At 30.2% G+C, this 11406-nt stretch overlaps 1 long non-coding RNA gene across 1 annotated transcript; it reads left to right on the plus strand.

Annotated features, from left to right (window-relative positions):
- Window positions 1–261: 261 nt before the first annotated feature.
- On the plus strand, window positions 262–1466 carry LOC133193290 (uncharacterized). The gene is made up of 3 exons (XR_009721891.1): window positions 262–278; window positions 897–935; window positions 1378–1466. It is a non-coding gene; the product is annotated as an uncharacterized LOC133193290 (long non-coding RNA).
- Window positions 1467–11406: the final 9940 nt, after the last annotated feature.

Genomic DNA, 11406 nt, shown 5'->3' on the forward strand with positions numbered 1-11406 from the left:
TGTAGATGCCGCGTCTGAAGTATTTGAAAACTTCGCCGATGTAGTTGGATGTAAAATTGTTTTACGATGGAGTTCAGAACGTTATGTTCAGTTTCAAGTAGTAATCAGGAAAAAAGATGACCCGAAATATTCTCTCAGCCTCGTTACCGAAACTAATAATTTCACATATCATGATGCAGAACCAGGTCAGATGTACACAATAACATGGGTACCAGTAGGAGGAAATAACCGTGCGATGTCTGGGATTAAAAAAGAGAAAAGTGTTACAGTTCGCATTGGTAGGTCTTTCCAGAATAGGTTTGTAGATAATTTCCTTGTTTGTTTGTTTTTTTTTTTTTTTTTTTTTTTTTGAACAGGAAGAATTTGAAGGGAAAAATGAATTCTTTGAAGTCAAATTCACAGATCAATGTTTTGCCATAATTGTTAGAAGAAAGTTTTAATTCCAGTTCTCTGTTTGTTCTGTTTTGATTCAATGATACGTGTACTGGAATATACTTTGGAATTTATTGATACTTTGATTATATTTCATTGTCTTATATCTAAAATATATTACTGTGAAATCACTAATTTCGTGGGGGGTGGGTTTAATTTTCGTTGTTTTCGAGGTACGAAGAGTCCCACGAATTCATGTCCACCACGAAATGTAAAATTTCATATACTCAACTACTAAAAAGTTTTTCATCCACGAAATCAAATTCCCACGAACCAATATTTTTTCCTCAAACCACGAAAATTTGACCCTACGAAGATATGTGATTTTACAGTATATAGAAGAGTTTTTAACCGATTGCTTCTCATTCGAATTATGAAATTAATTAACACATGATTTCCTTTTAACATTCAATATAAGTAAATTGTTGATCAACATAATGAAATGAAATTTTATTTTGATACAGATTGTATGATTCAAGCTTCCCCCTCAACACAAAAACTCAGTAAGCAGTATTTTGATTTTTTTTTCTTTTCTTTTGTTGTTGTTTTTGTGTATTGAACCGAGTTATCTCTCGTCTCGATCTTTATCCGTGAAAGTTATATTTTATGCTTTTCTTTTTGTTCTGCACATATTTCGAAATCCATTACGATAAAAAATGCAAAACAGTGAATTTAAACAGATAAATGACTTCATTTATTTATTTAATTTACTCTTACTTATACCAATATATACGTCAAAAACACTCCCACTGGACAATCATTTATTAACATCAAGAACGATAACATCAAAATATTTGGTGTCCACAAAATCAGACCCTCGTATATCCAATGAAGTAAATAATTACTGGAATACATTTTAACAAGGAAGTAAAAAATCCAGAAGATCTGAAATATTAAATTGAAGCTTCTTTAAACAATTCATTGCGTTCTTATCATTTAATACAGGTAATAACAATAGCACTTCTATTCTTCCTGATTGTTTGTCACTTTCAACCACGGTACCATCAAAACATTTAGAGGTTATGCATTCAGACTCCGGTAAGTGTTGACATTTTTGTCCCAAAATCTAGAAAAGTCAGTAATTCCCGAAAAATATATTTCGACATGTGGGGGAGAGGAAGAAAAAATCTAGAACATTTTTATTTTTTTCTAACTACATGTATTTAACTACATGTATTTTATGTTCTCATAAGCGTCTCCATAAAGGTGAAAAATTCTCGAGAGGGACGTTAAACAACATACAAAAAACAAAACGTTCTTATAATATGCTCGTAATACATTAATGCAGGTGATGTCAAGACTATGTTTTCGCTTCCTGATTTTAAAACGGCAAAGAATGAACCTTTCAGTAAAGGTAAATAATCCAGCGACACAAAAAAAGAGTATTTCTGAATTCATCATTTCTTTGATTCTCTCTCTCTCTCTCTCTCTCTCTCTCTCTCTCTCTCTCTCTCTCTTACGGTCTTGTGTTTCAAAAAAAATCTATAGGTACAGGTAAATTATTATTAATTATGGTAAGGATTTAAAGATTAATCAACATCTGCTTTGCTCTTAGGTCTTTTCTATTCCTCCTGACGTCAACCTATTTTTAAGTGATTGCCTCAAATAATTTCATGCAAAATTATCCATTAACACATATCAGGTAAATCATTGATATTTTGCTTAAATTTTGTCAATTCCAAATAAAAAAATAATTCAATATTATTAGGTAATACTTTATTGCATAATGTTTATTTAGAAACTATAATCAGTTATGAAAAAGCAGACCCTCCCCACCCCCCGCCCACCCCGTGGATTCTTTTCAATTTTGCCTGGTTTTATTTGTGAATTAGTTCTTAAAAGGAAAACTTATCTTGAAGATATTCCTTGGATCATTACCTGAGATCTAAGGTCCATTTCTTATTTTCAATTTCTTCTGTCTTAAAGGAAATTTAATACCAAGAATATTAAATTATTTTTTTTACTATTTTATTTATGTAATTTAGGCAAAAAAGTGTCTTTGATATCATCTTGGATTTTTTCTACATTATTCATCCATTGAATTCACTTTCTTAAAGAAGAGGATTGATTGGCCTATATTTTTTATCAAACTTAGCATGAAAAATAATAATTAGGAATATTTACTAGATAAGAACTTTATGTACAGTATTATTTTATTGTGTCGTGATATTTTTTGTTTAGATTTTTGAAGGATCTACTTCTGGACATCTCTTTGTTCGATTCCTGTAATGGCCTGTATTGTGTTAATCACTCTTTACCTCTGTGTTATGAGGAAACCCCGTAGTATGTGCAATTTTTCCTTAAATAATTGAAACTTAAATACTTGCATTTTATTCATCTAAGTAAACTGTTTCTATGGAATCTCGATATGATTGTTTAACCGACGTTTTTTTCTCTTGATAGAGACAATCCAGGATAGTAATGCCTTAACACAGAAAAGGTAAGGTTCCGTGTATTTTTGCTGTTTTTTTCCAAGTTGTACCTAATTTCTACTTTACATATCTACTTACCGGTACTTCTAAGGTCAAACGTCAACGTGAAATCAACATGCTACGCCAATGATGGTGAAAATGAATACAATGAAGTCCAATATTGCCTTGCACAATAAACGGAGAATTAACCAATTTCCGCGATCAAATTTCAACATTTTGTGAACTTGATCTTTACACAGAACTGTACATTTGTGCATGCACTTATGAAATGTGAAACGTTGCAATATTCGATCTTTTCCATTAGTATTGTTTAATTTTCCATTTATATTCTATAATTTTCCATTAGTATTGTATAATTTTTCATTTGTATTGTATAATGTTTATTTGTATTAGATAATTTTTATTTGTATTGTATAATTTTCCATTTGTATTCTATAATTTTCCATGTGTATTGTATAATTTTCCAATTGTATTCTAAAGTTTCCATTTGTAATGTATAATTTTACAATACAAATGGAAAAGTATACAATACAAAAGGAAAATTATGCAATACAAATGAGAAATTATACAATACAAATGGAAATTTTATACAATACAAATTGAAAATTATACAATACAAATAGAAAATTTTAGAAAACAAATAAAAATTATACAATACAAATAAAAAAACATACAATACAAATGGAAAATATATAATACAAATGAAAAATTATAGAATTCAAATAAAAATCATACAATACAAATAAAAAATTATACATTACAATCAAAAATTTTTACAATATTATATAAGTATATTATAATATTATACAACATTGAACGTTTGACATGCCATATGTACTGAATTACAAGAACTCTCCTTTATGGACTCTGATTCTTTATCTTGTTCCAATGCTTTTTATCATTTGATGAAACTCTGTCGCTGAAGTGAATACACGTATATACATTAAATGAATGAGGAAGATGAAGACAGTATGCTTATATTGTTGACACCTCAGCACCAAGAATGTGATTAAACTAACTTATCCAATAATATATTTTACCTTGTGCTGTGTAATGTGATAAACAACTTTCACTCATAAAAATGACTCCATGCAGGAAAATTACTTTTAATATTTAGTTTAAATGATTACAACTGTAATTTAGATATTTATAACTATATAAGAAAATGATGGATTAAACGTAGAGAATCGCCTATGTTTCACACACTTGATTTTGTTAAAGTTAATATAACATTATAATAAACAGTTACATTTTATTTACTCTTTAACGTCTTTCACCTTTTGTAAAGAAAAAAATATGCATCTATTGGAAACTAACAAATCAAAATTCAATTGATGTGAACAAAGAATTTCTCTGTAGATTGCCTAGTACCGTGAAGGAATTAACTTCTCCATAACAAATTATACAAGTTATCTACATGTGTTTTCATTTCTTTTTTATGTACTGTGTAATGTTAAACAGATTTCGATCATTGGTCATTACTGGAGAGTAAAATATACATACCAGGCCAACATACTTTTTTCAATAAGTAAGTGAGCATACTGGACTCCCTCCCTCCTTAACCTTTCGAAACACCTGCAGCCACTAAAATATCTACACAACACCGTCTAACAAATGTTTTTGTTAGTCACAAAAAGATCTGGGGTCAGAACAGTCTTGCGCGAATATCATGTGTTATGCCCTGTTCACACGGAGAGTTTAATTCGTACTAAATTAATGCGAAGTAAAATGATGCAAATTAAAATAATGCGAATTAAATTGCGTTCACACGACAGCTAATGCGAAGTAAACTAATGCGAATTATAAATTTCTACAACAAGACTATTCAGTGAGGCTATTATGACGTCATTTACAAATCACGTCACATTGTGCCGAGCAGATACATTTGACATAATGTCATAGTGTCAGTGTCTGTACACATTTTAGTGATTAACATAATTTTCCTTTGTTTTCCACTCAAAAATAGCATAAGTACCTATATTTGACCATCGACATGTGGCCTGTGACTTAATTCTGCACTTACGTATGCGTCAAAATTTAATTCGAATTAGCTTCGCTTAGCGTTCACACGGAGCTAATGCGAAATAATTTAATGCGCAGTAAACTAATTCGAATTAAACTAATTCGCATTAAATTCTCCGTGTGAACACGGATCAAATTTAATTCGCAGTAACTCACGTTTAATTCGAATTAAACTCTCCGTGTGAACAGGGCATTAAATTTCTGTAAAACATACCCCAAAGATTTTCATCCTAGGACAGGTGATTTATCACTAGTAACAAAACCATCATCTGTACTTCCATACCAATCTAACGACTCATTATCTGTATAACTATATATATATATATATATATATACATTCTTTCGATGCCGATGGAATTCTCGCAGCGCCGCCCTATATATATATATATATATATATATATATATATATATATATATATATATATATATATATATATATATATATATATATATATATATATATATATATATATATATATATATATATATATATATATATATATATATATATATAATGTACGCCGTAATATGGCAAATTTGGAGGAATTGGGCATAGGAAATAAATAAACTTTGTTATAATTCCTAGACCAAACCAGATGGTTAACTTTTTTGAAATTTCACGAATTGGTGCCTTTTTACAATAATTTTCATGTATTTGAATGAAAAGGAAATCTCTAGGGCAGAAATACAAAAAAATGGGGAAAATGTTTGTTTTCCAACAAAATTTGTTTTCCAACAAATTCCCTTAGGGTCCAATAGTAAAATTTGACAACTTTTGAGATGGCCCCGTAAGAAATCGGGATGGTAAACATTTGATTTTTTAATCTTAAAAAAAATTAGTATTATAGTAAAAATTCATTTAAGAAATTTTATCAAAATATAATATCTAGGGTAGAAGTAATTAGACTCGGCCTTGTTAAACTAATAAAGATATATCTGCCCTAAGTGAAGAAATATTAATATAGAAAGCACAAAGAAATTCACTTTCTATAAGGATACACACTTCCGCCACGACTCGGGGCTTGGGGTGAATTACATTTTAAAGTAATGCATTACATTACCGTTACTTTAGTAAAGTAATGCCTTACAATAGAAATAAAAAAAAATTGTGCTTTTCATAAACATGCACATCCCATCAAAACTAAATGATGAATGTTAATTTAAAGGATGACTGCACTTAAGGACATGCGAAAATTGCGGCAAAATAAACTTTCGAAACAAGCATTTTTCTTTTAATTGAAGGAATGGTCAACATCTTTTCTACAACTTAAAGTAATCACATTAATAAAAAATATGTTTTTACAAAGTACGAAGCTATTTTCATCACTATTTCTTGAATCTCCGAACGATAATGAGGACGCCCACTTTTTCACTGACTTTACACACAGTCAGCGAATGTTTGTCTATTGTTCTCCGTTTAACAGTAGTTGTATATTTGCATTAATGATGTTGTGTCAAAATGAGATTGATAGAAAACATTAATTAGTGGAAGTATTTTTTAAAAGTACTTTCTTAAAAACTCTTTCAAATATTCTCGGAAATTAAATATTATCTAAAATAAGTATGAAAATTTTAATGTGTGGTAATTGTACTTTCAACAGAATATAAAGTGTAGATAGTGTAAATAGATACAGAGATTTTATTTAAACAGGTTAACTTTATTCATTCATTTCTATCATTAAAAAAATTATTCAATATAAACAATAATTTCCATGTTCATTTAAAAATTATCAAAATAGGTATATACAAAATAATGCTTTATAATGCTAGGTAATGTCAGCATTACTCTGGATTTGAAAAATGTAATGCATTACATTACCATTACATGTAAAGCAAATATTTTGGCTTTACAGTTTACTAGCATTTCTTTGAGTTCAAGTATTTTGAAGTTATATCGATGCAAAAAAATTGGCCTGTTAGACGGAAAGGCTATCTGCTAAGGCACCTTTTCCTAAAAATAATAAAAGCTCTGTTACATGGAAGAGACCCTCTGCTAATGAGAAGAGACCTTTTGTTTAGGAGACAAAAAACTGATAAGGAGGACAGACCCTCTTATAAGGAGGAGAAAACCCTCTGCGTAAGAGGAAATACTCTCTGCTAACGAGGAAATACCCCCTGCTAAAAAAAAATTCTGGTGAGGAGCAAACACCCTCTTTTATAATGAAATCACGCTGTTAAGAGAACGAAGACCTTTAGAGACCTTTCAGAGAGATCTCTGAAAATGGAGAAAGAACCTTAATTAAGGACCAAGGACACTCTTTTAAGGTCACTCTTTTAAACAAAATTTGTTGAATTCAGATCCATCGTCCTAGGAACTTGTCACTGATACAGAAGAAATCCAATTGCATCTGCATAGGGCTCTTTTTAATAAAATACCAAAATATTTGTTAGGTGTAAAAAAAAAAAATGCTTACGTAATATATGTTTGTAATTGTGCAATCAAAAATACTTTTTAACCAAAAAAAAAAAAAATAGATTTACTACACATTATAAACAATTTTTGTTGAATATATAGTTACTTTCGAAGATTGAAATACCTATATACCCGGTATTGCGTTATTTTTTTCCGAAAAAACGTCTGTTTTGCTTATTTATTTTCCGGGAATTGTAAATACTACTCAACATTATGAACTATTTTTTAAATAACTTTACCACATGTAGTTTTCAATGCAGCCCTTTATTTCTTGTTTACATGTAACTTTCTATATGCATTATAAGTTGAATCATTTTTACTTTCAAAAAATGATTGAATTCACCAAACCTCGGTTGTAAGATTCTTTTTTATTGAAATCAATAGACTTAAAACCACTTTAAAAGTTTGTAGGTTTCTGACCTTGTATTGCACTAAATTTTTATATTTTATATTTTGATACACAAAAGAATTACAACATCCCATTATCTGTACTACAAAAGTTTGGACACCTTCAAATGCGTAGTCGATAATTTAAAGGTTGATTGATTCTCGTCCCAGGCTTCCTGAAAAATGATCATGTGTGCGCATTGCAACTGCTTCTAGTGGAGTGGATATGTGCACTTTATCACGATTCTACAAGCACATACCTCTAAATAGCTCGACTGGTAACAGTCACGGACTGTAGTGAACTTACAAGTTTAGTGAACTTCTCAAATGAAGAATGAATACTGCTAAGGAAATAAAAAAATCTGTAGCTATATTTGTAGCTATTTCTCATTTCCCTGTATTTTCCGGGAAATATCAGTAATTTCCGGTAATTACCAGTTTTTCCCACTAGTACTGTCCTGGGAAATATGAGCATTTTCCGATTTTTTGCCGACCCTGTTTGTCAAGTCTTACTATCCCTTCACCTAGCAATATAGCAATGAAAAAAAAATTCTTCTCATAATAAAATGAACATATCGATTGTGTAGAAACTACGGAAGCGTTTTGGTGTCATTTTGACACTTTTTATTTTTTTAATTTCTACACTTTATTCTGTAAATTTTACAATTTAATCTGTAAATTTTACACTTTAATCTGAAAAACTTTTACTGTAATCTGTAATAATTGAACGGTCGTTTCATTGTGTTATACCTATGACATTTGAAAAATAGTATAAAGCTGAGATGATCACAAGCGTTTGCATAAAAGTTTATACATGTATAAATGATTAGTAAGGATGGGCGATTTGCTCATGGGCCTCGTAATTTTCCCCCAGCAAAATATCGGGAATCTGCTTTCAATCCAGTATATTTCTTTTGTACTATAGTAAAGAGCGACGAACAGTAAATAATATATATCTCAAATATCTTCTCATTTGCAGTTCAGATTGATATACAAATTTATGAGTCTATGATCATAATGTAAAATGTAACAGTTAAAATTACGGTCATTTTAGAACGTAACAATAAACAACATTGAATCAAAGGATATTGATTTCTATGCTGTTCCAAAATTAATATAAACTCAAATACTTTAATTATTCATACATGTAAATACATGTACTTTAATGATAAATATTTTGATTAGTTAATATTTAAAAATTCACAATTCAGTAAGTAATTCAATTGTTGCCTGTAATACATGTAGAATGTAATTTAAGTAATGCTATCAATAATTGAACTGCTGAGCGCATCAAATGAATTTGCGTACAGTGATATCAATATCATATTCATTAAGAAGGTAAGTGTGTTTGATTTTCTCTTCACATCCACTGAATTCATAATTCTCTCAAATATTGTATGAAATTCTCATATCAGTCATACTAGATTGTTTACTATTAGTATTATATCCATACATATACTATCTTATAAGTAATTATTTTCCGCATTTATTGTTCAATAATTCAAAATTAAATTTTATCATGTGGGATTCACGGTTTGTTGGCTTTAAGGCGTGTTACTTAAGATGTATGAAGTTGTCAAATTGATTATGTGAATTCAACAGATAAAAGTGTAAATTTTACAGATTAAAGTGTCACTTTTACACATTAAAGAGTACATTTTACAGATTAATGTGTAAATTTTACACTTTAATCTGTAAAATTTACAGATTAAAGTTTAAATTTTACAGATTAAAGTATAAATTTATAGATTAAAGTGTAAATTTTACATATTAAAATGTAAATTTTACAGATTAAAGAGTAAAATTTACAGATTAAAGTGTGGAAAATGAAAAATAAATAAAGTGTCCAAGTGGCAAGAATACGCTTCCGTAAGTAGCATATAGGTTGGTTTGAAAACATTTCGGGGGCCTTCTTAAAATAAAATAAAATATGTACCAAACTTGGTGAAGGGTAAAATCCTCTTTCGGGATAGCAATTATATTAGAAGGCACAGCAATTTCTGATATGAAACATTTGAATTCCGTGTCAAAACCTTTTCTTCGGTTCGTTGCTTCCCCATTGAAATTTTCTTTTTGAAAGAGTACAAAACATTGGTTCATTTGTACTTTGAATGATGTTATCCAAGTCATTTGAGAATGAACCCGTAATCAGATAAACTGGTTAGCGGAAATAAACGGGGAACACCTAAGGAATATTTTTCAAGTGGCGGATTGCCAGGAAGAAATCATCATAATTTCGAATATACTATTCACAGAAAGCATTATTAAATATAGATTCAACATGCTGCATTTAGATCATCGATAACATTAGTTTTTGAACCGGGAAGATCATTTTTGCCTCAACTGATAACTCAGAACAATAATTAATCTTTTGTATTTTTTCTGCATTTAATAGCTATAGAAATTGGTATTTTCAGATAGACGATATACGTAGTTTCCCTCTTAAGATCTAACCGATCACGGTAGCCTTTTGGTAAGGGGTTCGCTTTGTGATCGGGAGGCCCGGGTTTGATTGACGCGCCGAATCCAACCTTGGACGTACACACAGGTAGTGACCGTTCCTTCGCCAAGAGCCTGGCATAAGAAGTGAAAAATCACATGTCTTTCGGATAAGACCTTAAAAACGAGGCCCCATGTCACAGTAGGCGTTGGCGCGATAAAGAACCCTCACTTCTCAATGGTCCTGAGTGCCGAGTATAGGCCTTCACCGGTATATGGTGACATCTCTATATGAGTGAAAAATTCTCGAACGAGACGTAAAACAACATACAATCAATCAATCTAAAGATCTATACTTAACCAAAGAGGCATTTGCTCATTAAAAAAATGCTTGATATACAATTAAACAGCTCACTGATTTTTGGATGTGGTTAATAGTATGATAAATCTTTACATGTACCATATTCAAACAATAATTATAAGAAGTTATTTGTGAAAGTTAAATGACATAAATACCCGGTATTAAGTTGAACTATACATAGTATTTGGATATACATAAGTATATGCTAATGAGAAATGAACCACACGCTTTTGTTACACACGTAACCAATCAGTTACCTTCCTTATTGTGTATGATATATAAATTTTTCTAGCAATCTCATGTACATGTGTTATCGAAACAAAATGTTCTGGAGTTTGATATCCTTTGCTACAATAACGTGTATGCTTAAGCCGTGTGGGTATAATATAATGATGTATAAGCTCGTGATTTATTGTTAACAATGTTTTTTTATTCATTTTTCTTAAACTGTAGGTACCGCGTCTGACGCATTTGATAGGACCATCGCCTATGCAGTTGGATGTAAAATTGATGTTCACTGGAGCTCAAGTCACTACTTCCAGTTCCAAGTTTTAATTCAGAAAAAATATGACGCAAAATTTTCCTTCAACCTTGACACAACTGCCCATAGTTTCACATATAATGAGGCAGAACCGGCTCAGACGTACATGATAACATGGATACCTATAGGAGAAAAGAGAATTCCAGTTTATGAACTTCAGAAAAATAAAAGTGTTACAATTCGTAAGGGTATGTCCTTTCAGAATCAATTCATGAATTATATCCTTCTTTAAAGGAATAAAGAGAAAAAAATTAAGTTCTTTGAAGTTAACAAAACAAGGGGATGAATATTTCACAAAACAATCAATTTGTGTGCTATTGTTAGTAAAATTTATTTTGATAAAAATTATATATCTTGAATATGTTTTGGAATTAATTTA

This window comes from Saccostrea echinata, unplaced genomic scaffold (genome assembly GCF_033153115.1).
Source record: "Saccostrea echinata isolate AGI-Se365-2 ecotype Australia unplaced genomic scaffold, CSIRO_AGI_Sech_v1 ptg000027l, whole genome shotgun sequence".
Classification (NCBI taxonomy): Eukaryota; Metazoa; Mollusca; class Bivalvia; order Ostreida; family Ostreidae; genus Saccostrea; species Saccostrea echinata.